Below are 15,241 nucleotides of genomic sequence, written 5' to 3'. Positions count from 1 at the left end.
ATCATTGGACATAGCAAGAAAAGCCTTTCTGAGAAACATAAACTTGTTATGATTTTAACCAATTCGACTATTTTTCGACCATGACTGTCTCAAGAAATATGTAAAGGTTTTTAAATTACCACTACCAGTCACAAACTTTGTTATCTATTATTTTTCCAATTCATGTAGCTAAATAAATAAGTAATACAACTGAGATCCCCTGCCAACACGCAGGACAGGACAGATAGTTTAATTTGTGGAAAGGGCCCAAAATGAATGGCTGTCAGTTACACTCGAACATACTACTTTATTAATTTGACAAACATTACAAGGGTAAAGAAAACATTAAAAGCAGAGCAAGCCAAACATTAATTTTAGAACTTACTCCCGACTAAATGCATCATCCCGTCTCACGCCTCAAGGGCAAAACAACTTTAATTTAAATTCGGCTAGAAGTCATAAATAAACAAACAAGGACAAATAAGAAAAGGCAGCACATCAAACGCTCCTCAGAAGTTTCCAAGGGTCGGCCTGGAATTCGAACACTAACGCTCGCTTTGGTGAGACAGGCAGTTGGCGCAACAATTCTTAATCCGACAGCAACCCAACCGACAGACAGTCAATGGACCAAGCGACAGGATGACTTCCTCTCAAAAATGATTCAAATGGCTCCGAGCACTATGGGACTTAACTTGTAAGGTCATCAGTCCCCTAGAACTTAGAACTAGTTAAACTTAACTATCCTAAGGACATCACACACATCCATGCCCGAGGCAGGATTCGAACCTGCGACCATAGAGGTCACGCGGTTCCAGACTGTAGCGCCTGGAACCGCTCGGCCACCCCGGCCGGCGACTTCCTCTCCACCCGACCAGCACACAACAGGGTTCAATGGAACAACGCAGAAGGTATCGGCACCCACAACGAATTACACATTCAACTGTCGAACTACACACTGTGCTGGACAGCCTCAACACGACGAGGAAAATACACTTCCTGGATTTACGTAAACGCCCAGGGCAGGTAACCGGAACGTTAACGGCCACAAGTCGGAAGATTCCACTGGTGCACTTCAATTCAAAAATAATCAAGTTAAGTCAAACTCCACAGGACGGTGACTAGAATTTCGCCAACTTGAAAACACACGTTGTTGCTCACGGGAATGTCCCAACAGCCCACAATGAAATTCAAACGATACAATGTGAACAGTTGGGGTTGGCTAGTAGATTAAGTAAGACTCAACTTTCGTGTCTGGGATCGGTTAGCCACGGACCTCGTAGCAGTGGGAACAGCCCCTCACACTCCGACCGTGCGTGGACGCCGCCAGCAGGCCCGGCCAGACATGCGTCACGGAGACATCCTCGCTGCTCCACGCCTACCAACCAACTTCCAGGCCCGGAAACGGTGAAAGGACCAAATATACGTCGGCCGATGAGATGACCAACCGAACGACCAACCAACCAAAAGATCGTCCTGCTCCAATCGCCCTCCGTCGGACAGTTCGTGTGTGTCGTCAGCGGTCGGCGAGCACTGGCTGTCCGCGCCTCAACTGGCGCTCCGTCCCCGACTTCACTGCTGCTGGGTCCCTGCTGCGCTGCTGGTCCAACCCACTGCCAGACACACGACGACCGGGAAATACTATCGGTCGCTCCATAGATGGTACAACAGTGCACTTATCGATACGCGTTGCTGCTGCCACTCACGGGCAAGTAAGGCAGGAAGTTAGTGACGCCAGTAAATGGAATAAGAAAACGAGGCGGCAGTACCGTAATAGAAGATGACAAACAATAAATGGCATGAACACGAGCCTTGCACAGCGCAGCAATAGTTAACAAAGTTTGTGACTGGTAGCGGTAATTTAAAAAACCCTTACATAAACTTGTTATGATCGATAATCAATGTAAGTGTTATTATGTGCTTAGTGAGAGAGTATTTCTTTGGAGTGAAGCCGTATATGAAAGATGCCCCATACACCGCCCAGAGAAGAGAACAGGAGCTTTTCAAATTTGGTGCTGCTGAAACATGTTGAAGATTACATCGGATAACTAATTAAGAGGTACTGCATCGAAGTAGGGAGAAAAGAAAGATACGGTATAACTTCTTAAAAATAAGCTATCGGTCACATTTTAAGGTACAAATGAATAGTTAATTTGGTAATAGAAAGAAGTGGGAAGTTTTTTATGTGAGTGTGTGTGTGTGTGTGTGTGTGTGTGTGTGTGTGTGTGTGTGTGTGTGTCGCGATGGGAAGGGTGGGGGGAGGGGGGCTGACAGGGTGATGGTTGCAGAGAGGGACCTGGTCTTCATTACAGGTTCGTACATGCAGATGAGAAAAAGCTTGTACAGGGCACACTACAGTAGATGACTACATCACATCTACTTCTACAATTATACTCCGCAAGCTAATATACAGGGCATGGCGAAGGGTGTCTTGTAATACTGCTAGTTATTTCCTTCCCTGTCCGTCTGCTTTGCTGGGTGGTAACGTGCTCGCCTCCCATGCAAGCAGGCCTGGATTCGATTCCCGGGAGGGTTGGGGATTCTCTCCACTCGTGGTCTGGCTGTTGTGTTGTCCTCATCATCATTTCATCCACATCACCAACGCGCAAGTCGCCCAGTGTGGCGCCGAATGAAATAAGACTCGCACTTGGCGACCGAACTTCCCCAAATAGGGGTCTCCCGGCCAACGATGTCATATGCTCAATTTTTTTTCCTTTCCTGTTCCACTCCAAAATGGAGTAAGGCTAAAACGATTGTCTACATGATTCCATTTACCATGATTTTTAGTATCTTTGGAGTTCTTAGCGAGATGTATGTTGGTAACACTGTCCCGAATGCCGGCTCTCTAAACCAGGAGTTTTCCACCATTTCCTCTGACGGAATCCTGGTATTTTGATGGAACGCCTTGTTTATTTTGAAGAATACTAATTTTTTTAAAAAATCGATAAAACTTCTCATTCAATGATTATTTCAATTTTAGATCGTAACTAATAGCACAAAAATCATGATAAAATTTAAAAAATAATTAATATCGTCAAAATGTTGGAAAGAAACGCCATGCTATTCATAGTTTTTCGTAGAGCGCTTATTCACTTCCCGCGCAACAGCCGTATTCCGTGGAACACAGTTTGGGAAACCCTACTTTAAACATTCTCAATAGTGTCTCCCGAAGAGAACTTCGTCTTTCCCGCATTCCCGTTTGAGTTCACATAGTGTTTCCATAGTAGTCTCGTGTCAATCGAATCTACCAACAACAAATCTAGCAGCATGCTTCTGAATTAATTCAATGTCTTCCTCTAATCTGAAGCGATGGCGGTTCCAAGAATGCGCTTCACAATTGTTCTGCACGCTTCAGTTTCACAGAATTTTTCTAGTATACTGAAATCACCCATTCGTCTTCTCTGCAACTGAACGTACGTGCTCGTTCCATTTCATATCGCTTTGCAACGTTGCTTCTACATATTGAATAGACCTGACTGTGTCAATCGCCAGACCAATAATACTGTAATCTGTCATTCCTGCAGTTGACAACAGTAATGCCAACTCGTCGTCCTCAAGTTTGACTCAGGATCCAGTCTAAAGTTTTTCTTTCCGACAGTGTTCCTTGTCCGTTAACAGTGATACACAACGCTACTCTGGATAAGATGACTGATGAAGAGCTGGTCGGCGTGCAGCTCGTGTATGCGATGGAAGAGCGCCGCAGTGGCGGTATGCATGCGCATTACCATAGATTTGCATCTGAGTGTGCTTGCATTAATTTGTGTTGTACGTTTTGGTTATTGAATATTACACGCTGTTTCACCATTGTGAACAATCTTTGAAAGTTTGTCTATCAGGTTCTGTTCCACTTTCTGCAGAGAATAAGAACGGTTCTATCACACTCCCCTGGGCCATTCTTGACGATAGCTTTATCTCCGATGCACTCTCGCCGGCCAGGATGACATACTGAAAAAAGTCTTCGATTCATTCATGCACTGAACAACCAAAGAAACTGGTACACCTGCCTATAGAGCCCCATCGAGCACGCAGAAGTGCCGCAACACGACGTGGCAAGGACTTGAGTAATGTCTGAAATAGTGCTCGAATATTGGACACCATGAGTCCTGCCGGGCTGCCCGTAAATCCGTAAGAGTACGAGGGCGCGGAGATCTCTTCTGAACAGCACGCTGCAAGACATCCCAGATATGCTTATTAATATTCATGTCTGGGGAGTCTGGTGGTCAGCGGAAGTGCTTAATTAAACTCAAAAGGGTGTTGCTGGAGCCACTCTGTAGCAATTCTGGATGTGAAGGGTGTCGCGTTTTCCTGCTGGAATTGCCCAAGTCCGTCAGAATACACAATGGACATGAGTGGATGTAGGTGATCAGACAGGATGTTTCCGTACGTCAGAGGTGTGTCTAGACGTATCAGGGGTTCCCACACCGTTACAGACCCAGTACGACGGACATGAGAGGACGCAAGTGATCAGACAGGGTCCTTACGTGCGTGTCACCTGTCAGAATCGTATCTAGACGTATCACGGGTCCCATATCACTCCAACTGCACACGCCCCACACCATTACACAGCCTCCTTCAGCTTGAACTGTCCCCTGCTGATATGCAGGATCCATGGATTCACGAGGTTGTCTCCATATCCATAGACGTCCATCCACTCGGTACAATTTGAAATGAGACTCGTCCGACCAGACAACATGTTTCCAGTCATCAACATGTCGGTGTTGACGGTCTCAGGCAAGGCGTAAAGTTTTGTGTCGTGCAGTCATCAAGAGTACACGAGTGGGCCTTCAGCTGCGAAAGCCCACATCGATGATGTTTCGTTGAACGGTTCACCCGCTGACACGTGTTGATGACCGAGCACTGAAATCTGCAGCAATTTGCGGAGGGTTGTACTTCCGTCACGTTGAACGATTCTCTTCAGTTGTCCTTAGTGCCGTTCTTACAGGATCCTTTTCGTGCCACAGCGATGTCAGAGATTTGATCTGTTACGGTTTACTGATATTCACTGTACACTCGTGAAATGATCGTACAGGAAAATCCCCAATTCATCGCTACCTCGGAGATGCTGCGTCCCATCGCTCGAGCGCCGACTATAACACCACGTTCAAACTCAGTTAAATCTTGATAATCTGCCATTGCAGTAGCAGTAATCGATCTAACTACTGCGCCAGATGACTTGTTGTCTTATACAGGTTGGTCCATTGATCGCGACCTGGCCAAACATCTCACGAAATAAGCGGAAAACGAAAAGAACTGCAAAGCCCGAAACTTGTCTAGCTTGAAAGGGGAAACCATATTGCGCTTTGGTTGGCCCGCTAGATGGCGCTGCCATAGGTCAAACGAACATCAACTGCGTTTTTTTAAATAGGAACCCCCATTTTTATTACATATTCGTGTAGTACATAAAGAAATATGTTTTAGTTGGACCACTTTTTCCGCTTTGTGATAGATGGCGCTGTAATAGTCACAAACATATGGCTCACAATTTTAGACGAACAGTTCGTAACAAGTAGATTTTTTAAAATAAAATAGACAACGTAGGTACGTTTGAACATTTTATTTCGGTTGTTCCATTGTGATACATGTACCTTTGTGAACTTATCATTTCTGAGAACGCATGCTGTTACAGCGTGATTACCTGTAAATACCACATTAACGCAATAAATGGTCAAAATGATGTCAGTCAACCTCAATGCATTTGGCAATATGTGTAACGACATTCCTCTCAACAGCGAGTAGTTCGCCTTCCGTAATGTTCGCACATGTATTGACAATGCGCTGACGCATGCTGTCAGGCGTTGTCGGTGGATCACGATAGCAAATATCCTTAAAGTTTCCTCACAGAAAAAAATCCGGTGACGTCAGATCTGGCGAACGTGCCAGCCATGGTATGGTGCTTCGACGACCAATCCACCTGTCATGAAATTTCCTGTTCAATACCACTTCAACCGCACGCGAGCTATGTGTCGGACATCCATCATGTTGGAAGTACATCGCCATTCTATCATGCAGTGAAACATCTTGTTGTAATATCGGTAGAACAATACGTAGGAAATAAGCATAGATTGCACCATTTTGATTGTCATCGACAAAATTGGGGGCCAATTATCCTTCCTCCGCACCATTTCACATTAATCCGCCAAGGTCGCTGATGTCCACTTGTCGCAGCCATTGTGGATTTTCCGTTGCCCAATAGTGCATATTATGCCGGGTTACGTTACCGCTGTTGGTGAATGACACTTCGTCGCTAAATAGAAAGCGTGCAAAGAATCTGTCATCGTCCCGTAATTTCTCTTGTGCACAGTGGCACAACTGTACAAAACGTTAAAAGTCATCGCCATGCAAGTCCTGGTGCATAGAAATATGGTACGGGTGCAATCGATGTTGATGTAGCATTCTCAACATCGACGTTTTAGAGATTCCCAATTATCGCCCAATTTGTCTGCTACTGATACGCGGATTAGCCGCGACAGCAGCTAAAACACCTACTTGGGCATCATCATTTGCTGCATATCGTGGTTGACGTTTCACATGTGGCTGAACACTTCCTGTTTCCTTAAATAACGTAACTATCCGGCGAACGGTCCGAACATTTGGATGATGTCGTTCAGGGTACCGAGCAGCATACGTAGCACACGTCCGTTGCGCTTTTTGATCACAATAGCCATTCATCAACACGATATCGACCTTTTCCGCAATTGGTAAACGGTCCATTTTAACACGGGTAATCACGAAGCAAATACCGTCCGCACTGGCGGAATGTAACGTGATACCAGGTACTTATACGTTTGTGACTATTACAGCGCCACCTATCACAAAGCGAAAAAAGTGGTACAACTAAAACATATTTCTTTATGTACTACACGAATATGTAATAAAAAAAGTGGGGGTTCCTATTTTTTTAAAAAAATCGCTGTTGATATCCGTTTGACCTATGGCAGCGCCATCTAGCGGGCAACCATAGCGCCATCTGGTTTTCCTCTTCAAGCTAGACGAGTTTCCGTCTTTGTAGTTTTTTCGTTTGACGTTTATTTCGTGAGATATTTGGCCCAGTCACTATCAATGGACCACCCTGTATGTGCGTTGCTGACCGCAGCGCCGTGTTCTGCCTGTTTACGTATTTCTGTATGTGAAAACGCATGCCTATATCAGTTTCTTTAGCGCTTGAGTGTATATCAGAGAAACTACTCTACGTGCTTCGGTCAAAGGCGGCATCATCACAAATGCAGTGTAATGAAATATCTGCTACCTTGAATGTCTACAAGGAAGACTACCAGTACACACAGGATTCGAAGGTATTAGCCAGTCACTCGTCTGAGTGCGACGAAGCAGGAGGTGGCCATCGAACACACCGAGGCGGCGTCGAGGGGCTGGCGGCGCCAAGAAAGAAAGGCACAAGAAAAGGAAAAGGAGCGATCGGAGGAGGGAAGGAGGGATATTTGTGCGTGCGCGTGCGGCTGGCAGCTGCTGCACTTTATAGCGTCTGGCGGGCGCCCAGCGCCTCCGGCACGAGGCGGGGCGGCTGACGCAGCAGCCGGCGCAAGCGCGGGCACACTACGGCCGCTGCACCGCGGCCTGCAATCGCGCCTTGCCATACACCGCAGGGAGAGCGCGCGTCTCCTCGACAGCAAATTCCACTCGCCACACTATTTTCCTTCACCTCCCCCTGTTTACATGATTTTGACCCTTGAACGAATGTTACCGCGATCTGACTTCCGTTCTCAGACGTTCGGAGATAGGAAACAGTACACACATAAGCTAAAGCCAGTGGCAGTTCTGGGTGCAGCGCAACGATAAACTGAGTGGATACTGAACATATATTTATACTACAAACCATTAAAATTGCTACACCAAGAAGAAATGCAGATGATAAACGGGTATTCATTGGACAAATATATTATATTAGAACTAACATGATATTACCTTTTCACGCAATTTGGATGCATAGATCCTGAGAAATCAGTACCAAGAACAACCACCTCTGGCCGTAATGGGCCTGATACGCCTGGGTATTGAATCAAACAGAGCTTGGATGGCGTGTACAGATACAGCTGCCCATGCAGCTTCAACACCATACCACAGTTCATCAAGAGTAGTGACTGGCGTATTGTGAAGAGCCAGTTGCTCGGCCACCATTGCCCAGACGTTTTCAATTGGTGAGAGATCTCGAGAATGTGCTGGCCAGGGCAGCAGTCGAACATTTTCTGTATCCAGAAAGGCACGTACAGGACCTGCAACATGCGGTCGTGCATTATCCTGCTGAAATGTAGGGTTTCGCAGGGATCGAATGAACGGTAGGGCCACGGGTCGTAACACATCTCAAATGTAACGTCCACTGTTCAAAGTGCCGTCAATGCTAATAAGAGGTCACCGCGACGTGTAACCAATGGCACTCCATACCATCACGCCGGGTAATACGCCAATATGGCGATAACGAATACACGCTTCCAATGTGCGTTCACCGCGATGTCGCCGAACACGGATGCGACCATCATGATGCTGTAAACAGAACCTGGATTCATCCGAAAAAATGATGTTTTGCCATTCGTGCTCCCAGGTTCGCCGTCGAGTACACCATCGCTGGCGCTCCTGTCTGTGATGCAGTGTCAAGGGTAACCGCAGCCATGGTCTCCGAGCTGATAGACCCTGCTGCTGCAAACGTCGTCGAACTGTTCGTGCAGATCGTTGTTGTCTTGCAAACGTCCCCATCTGTTGACTCTGGGATCGAGATGTGGTTGCACGATCCGTTACAGCCATGCAGATAAGATGCCTGTCATCTCGACTGCTAGTGATACGAGGCCGTTGGGATCCAGCACGGCGTTCCTTATTACCCTCCTGAATCCACCGATTCCATATTCTGCTAACAGTCGTTGGATCTCGACCAACGGGAGCAGCAATGTCGCGGTACGATAAACCGCAATCGCGATAGGCTACAATCCGACATTTAACAAAGTCGGAAACGTGATGGTATGCATTTCTCCTCGTTATGTGTATGACAAATCGGTTGGAAACTTTCCTCATACCAGCACGTTGTAGGTGTCGCCACTGGCGCCAGCCTTGTGGGAATGCTCTGAAAAGCTAATCATTCGCATATCACAGCCTCTTCTTCCTGTCGGTTAAATTTCGCGTCTGTAGCACGTCATCTTCGTGGTGTACCATTTTTAATGGCCAGTAGTGTAGTGATGATATTTGTTGGCATACATCTACCTGCATGTATACACACACCACTCTTTTTCTAACACGTCCATGTTTTATTTATGACACAAAATGAGATTTTGTTTTTATAGCAGTTTTCTAGCACATGAAACGAAAGTTGATAAGCGGTTCGATTCTATAACCAAGGCGCTAAATGATATTGTACCCGTTGGTCACAAAAATGAGCTGTGCTGTATGTGTCAGTGGTACTTATGGTTATTCCCTTTTAGAGTGCAAGGCCTGCGTCGTTATTTTGCTAGTGCGCGTAGGTTGCGTTCATACGTAATCGTTTGATACATTTATTCAAATTTGTCGTGATGGCGCGTAAGCCTATTATTTGTAACAGGCTCTTCTATAATGTAGCCCCATGCGAGATGTATTACGGGCATTTTTATATAATACTTTCACCTCTGATTTTACGCATATATGATCAATGTACAAATAAGGTTTTGGCTTTGAATGCGATCTTCGTGCCATGGTTGATGATTGCGTCGGATTATGCGCGGTATGCTGCTATGTAACGTTTATTCATTGCGTAATTGCGGGTTTGTTACCATAGGTTACTTGAGTAATGTAATCTTGAAAATGACGTAACTCTTTTATGTCTTTCAACTTTATTTCTTTACGCAACATGTTGATACCGCATAATAAAGAAAAGCATGTTGTAGGTTTCTGCATTGACTCCCTGTATGGAGGGTAGTAATGCTTCGCACCGTACCCTGCAATAAAAATAAAGGGTCGTATGCAGGAGAACGGACTGTATCGTCATCTCTGGCTTTTTATGCTTTATTTGGATGTTATGTTATTTTGTGAAACTAAATTCTTAACATTTTCTGTAATGTAAAATTAATGTATTTTCATTTTGACTCTGTGTTATTTTGTAAAACAATACGTTATTTTGCTAACATTTCCTGTAATTTGAAATTCGTATTTTTCTGTGCCTTTAAAAAGGTTATCAATAAATGATAATGCTTGCTGCAGCACCACAGAAAAACTAATAGGCAGTCCTATGTGCGGGCTCGTATTTACGTCGGCGACAACCACCAAGGTTTCTTATTGACTTCTGAAAGTAATATTTGGCAGTTTGGTTGTGTCAGTCAGGTGCAACAGTAGACACACAAGCTAAAACAGTGGGAGTACTGGTTGCCCAAAGTTTGACCTTCTGTACAGAAGTTATTCGTGCCTTTTAGGCACCATATTGTATGACTAGTTACGGTTAATAACAAGGTTTGTTTATATGCAGATAGCTACCGTATAATGGACATGCGACTTTTTTTTTTTTTTTTTTGGTCATCAGTCTACTGACTGGTTTGATGCGGCCCGCCACGAATTCCTTTCCTGTGCTAGCCGCTTCATCTCAGAGTAGCACTTGCAACCTACGTCCTCAATTATTTGCTTGACGTATTCCAATCTCTGTCTTCCTCTACAGTTTTTGCCCTCTACAGCTCCCTCTAGTACCATGGAAGTCATTCCCTCATGTCTTAGCAGATGTCCTATCATCCTGTCCCTTCTCCTTATCAGTGTTTTCCACATATTCCTTTCCTCTCCGATTCTGCGTAGAACCTCCTGATTCCTTACCTTATCAGTCCACCTAATTTTCAACATTCATCTATAGCACCACATCTCAAATGCTTCGATTCTCTTCCCTTTCGGTTTTCCCACAGTCCATGTTTCACTACCATACAATGCTGTACTCCAGACGTACATCCTCAGAAATTTCTTCCTCAAATTAAGGCCGGTATTTGATATTAGTAGACTTCTCTTGGCCAGAAATGCCTTTTTTGCCATAGCGAGTCTGCTTTTGATGTCCTCCTTGTTCCGTCCGTCATTGGTTATTTTACTGCCTAGGTAGCAGAATTTCTTAACTTCATTGACTTCGTGACCATCAGTCCTGATGTTAAGTTTCTCGCTGTTCTCATTTCTACTACTTCTCATTACCTTCGTCTTTCTCCGATTTACTCTCAAACCATACTGTGTACTCATTAGACTGTTCATACCGTTCAGCAGATCATTTAATTCTTCTTCACTTTCACTCAGGATAGCAATGTCATCAGCGAATCATATCATTGATATCCTTTCACCTTGTATTTTAATTCCACTCCTGAACCTTTCTTTTATTTCCATCATTGCTTCCTCGATGTACAGATTGAAGAGTAGGGGCGAAAGGCTACAGCCTTGTCTCACACCCTTCTTAATACGAACACTTCGTTATTGATCGTCCACTCTTATTATTCCCTCTTGGTTGTTGTACATATTGTATATGACTCGTCTCTCCCTATAGCTTAAACCTACTTTTTTCACAATCTCAAACAGCTTGCACCATTTTATATTGTCGAACGCTTTTTCCAGGTCGACAAATCCTATGAAAGTGTCTTGATTTTTCTTTAGCCTTGCTTCCATTATTAGCCGTAACGTCAGAATTGCCTCTCTCGTCCCTTTACTTTTCCTAAAGCCAAACTGATCGTCACCTAGCGCATTCTCAATTTTCTTTTCCATTCTTCTGTATATTATTCTTGTAAGCAGCTTCGATGTATGAGCTGTTAAGCTGATTGTGCGATAATTCTCGCACTTGTCAGCTCTTGCTGTCTTCGGAATTGTGTGGATGATGCTTTTCCGAAAGTCAGATGGTATGTCGCCAGACTCATATATTCTACACACTAACGTGAATTGTCGTTTTGTTGCCACTTCCCCCAATGATTTTAGAAATTCTGATGGAATGTTATCTATCCCTTCTGCCTTATTTGACCGTAAGTCCTCCATAGCTCTTTTAAATTCCGATTTTAATACTGGATCCCCTATCTCTTCTAAATCGACTCCTGTTTCTTCTTCTATCACATCGGACAAATCTTCTCCCTCATAGAGGCTTTCAATGCATTCTTTCCACCCACCTGCTCTCTCCTCTGCATTTAACAGTGGAATTCCCGTTGCACTCTTAATGTTACCACCGTCGCTTTTAATGTCACCAAAGGTTGTTTTGACTTTTCTGTATGCTGAGTCTGTCCTTCCGACAATCATATCTTTTTCGATGTCTTCACATTTTTCCTGCAGCCATTTCGTCTTAGCTTCCCTGCACTTCCTATTTATTTCATTCCTCAGCGACTTGTATTTCTGTATTCCTGATTTTCCCCGAATATGTTTGTACTTCCTCCTTTCATCAATCAACTGAAGTATTTCTTCTGTTACCCATGGTTTCCTCACAGCTACATTCTTTGTACCTATGTTTTCCTTCCCAACTTCTGTGATGGCCCTTTTTAGAGATGTCCATTCCTCTTCAACTGTACTGCCTACTGCGCTATTCCTTATTGCTGTATCTATAGCGTTAGAGAACTTCAAAAGTGTCATTTCTTAGTACTTCCGTATCCCACTTCTTTGCGTATTGATTCTTCCTGACTAATGTCTTGAACTTCAGCCTACTCTTCATCACTACTATATTGTGATCTGAGTCTATATCTGCTCCTGGGTACGCCTTACAATCCAGTATCTGATTTCGGAATCTCTGCCTGACCATGATGTAATCTAATTGAAATCTTCCCGTATTTCCCGGCCTTTTCCAAGTATACCTCCTCCTCTTGTGATTCTTGAACAGGGTATTCGCTATTACTAGCTGAAACTTGTTACAGAACTCAATTAGTCTTTCTCCTCTTTCATTCCTTGTCCCAAGCCCATATTCTCCTGTAACCTTTTCATCTACTCCTTCCCCTACAACTGCATTCCAGTCGCTCCATGACTATTAGATTTTCGTCCCCCTTTACATACTGCATTACTCTTTCAATATCCTCATACACTTTCTCTATCTGTTCATCTTCAGCTTGCGACGTCGACATGTATACCTGAACTATCGTTGTCGGTGTTGGTCTGCTGTCGATTCTGATTAGAACAACCCGGTCACTGAACTGTTCACAGTAACACACCCTCTGCCCTACCTTCCTATTCATAACGAATCCTACACCTGTTATACCATTTTCTGCTGCTGTTGATATTACCCGATACTCATCTGACCAGAAATCCTTGTGTTCCTTCCACTTCACTTCACTGACCCCTACTATATCTAGATTGAGCCTTTGCATTTCCCTTTTCAGATTTTCTAGTTTCCCTACCACGTTCAGGCTTCTGACATTCCACGCCCCGACTCGTAGAACGTTATCCTTTCGTTGATTATTTAATATTTTTCTCATGGTAACCTCCCCCTTGGCAGTCCCCTCCCAGAGATCCGAATGGGGGACTATTCTGGAATCTTTTGCCAATGGAGAGATCATCATGTCACTTCTTCAATTACAGGCCACATGTCCTGTGGATACACGTTACGTGTCTTTAATACAGTGGTTTCCATTGCCTTCTGCATCCTCATGTCGTTGATCATTGCTGATTCTTCCGCCTTTAGGGGCAATTTCCCACCCCTAGGACAAAAGAGTGCCCTGAACCTCTATCCGCTCCTCCGCCCTCCTTGACAAGGCCGTTGGCAGAATGAGGCTGACTTCTTATGCCGGAAGTCTTCGGCCGCCAATGCTGATTATTTATCAAAATTTATGCAGTGGCGTGGATCGAACCCGGGACCGAAAACGTTTTGATTATGAATCAAAGACGCTACCCCTAGGCCACGGGTACTCTATGTAAATATTACTGTAAGACGTTTACTTTGTAAGTTTTATGTGCGTAGTTTGAGAATAGGTGTGTCAGCCCGAAACAGGTAACCACTGTAGTAAAATTGTATGTTTATCCAACTGAGACGAAATTATCAAATTTTCTCTTATGTTTAAGTAATATCTGATTACTAACAAACCTGTTAACATAATCTGAAAGTATACTCTGTATCCTCTGTTAGAGAGAGCGTGCTTGTAATTCAGATGAACACTTACAAACCACACTGACCACAATAATCATTATTAACATATTCCGAATCAGCACGTGTCTCGATGTTGTCAGTAGCTCAGACATGCCGTACTGTTGCTCTATTATGCAATCGAAGGAAGTATTATGCTAGTTCGTCTGAGTAACTATTCGACTGACAGCAAAACGTATTGAGTTCAGTAAGCTTACGTCATATATGACTTCAAGTAAAGAGTAAATGCACACATGAGAACTGACCACCAGAGTATGATAAATCATAGGAGGCATTGATATCACAAATACACTATGTGATCGAAAGTATCCGGACACCCCCAAAAACGTACATTTTTCATATTAGGTGCATTGTGCTGCCACTTACTGTCAGATACTCCATATCAGCGACCTCAGTAGTCATTAGGTATCGTGAGCGAGCAGAATGGGGCGCTCCGCGGAACTCACGGACTTCTAACGTGATCTGGTGATTGGCACTTGTGTCACACGTCTCTACGCGAGATTTCTACTCTCCTCAACATCCCTAGATCTACTGCTTCCGATGTGATTGTGAAGTAGAAACGCGAAGGGATGGACACGTACAGCACAAAAGCGTACAGGCCGACTTTATGTACTGACTGACAGAGACAGCTGACAGTTGAAGAGGGTCATAATGTGTAGTAGGCAGACATCTATCCAGACCATCACACAGGAATTCCAAACTGCATCAGGATCCACTGCAAGTACTATGACAGAAAACTTGGATTTCATGGTCGAGCGACTGCTCATAAGCCACACATAACGCCAGTAAATTCCAAACGACGCCTCGCTTGGTGTAAGGAGGTAAACACTGAACAGTGGAGAATTGTTGTGTGGAATGACAGATCACGGTACACAGTGTGGCAATCCGATGGCAGGGTGTGGGTATGGCGTATGCCCGGTGAACGTCACCTGACAGCGTGTGTAGTGCCAACAGTAAAATTCGGAGACGGTGGTGTTATGGTGTGGTGGTGTTTTTCGTGGAAGGGGCTTGTAACCATTGTTGTTTTGCGTCTCACTATCACACTGCCTACATTGATGTTTTAAGCACCTTCTTGTTTCCCATTGTTGAAGAACAATTCGGGGATGGCGATTGCATCTTTCAACACGACCGAGCACCTGTTCGTAATGCACGGTCTATGGCGGAGTGGTTACACGACAATAACATCCCTGTAATGGACTGGCCTGCACAGAGTCCTGACCTGAATCCTAAAGA

The sequence above is a fragment of the Schistocerca serialis genome, chromosome 1, assembly GCF_023864345.2.
Source record: "Schistocerca serialis cubense isolate TAMUIC-IGC-003099 chromosome 1, iqSchSeri2.2, whole genome shotgun sequence".
Lineage (NCBI taxonomy): Eukaryota > Metazoa > Arthropoda > Insecta > Orthoptera > Acrididae > Schistocerca > Schistocerca serialis.
The sequence above is the reverse complement of the archived record's forward strand: the minus strand, read 5'-3'. Positions refer to the sequence as shown.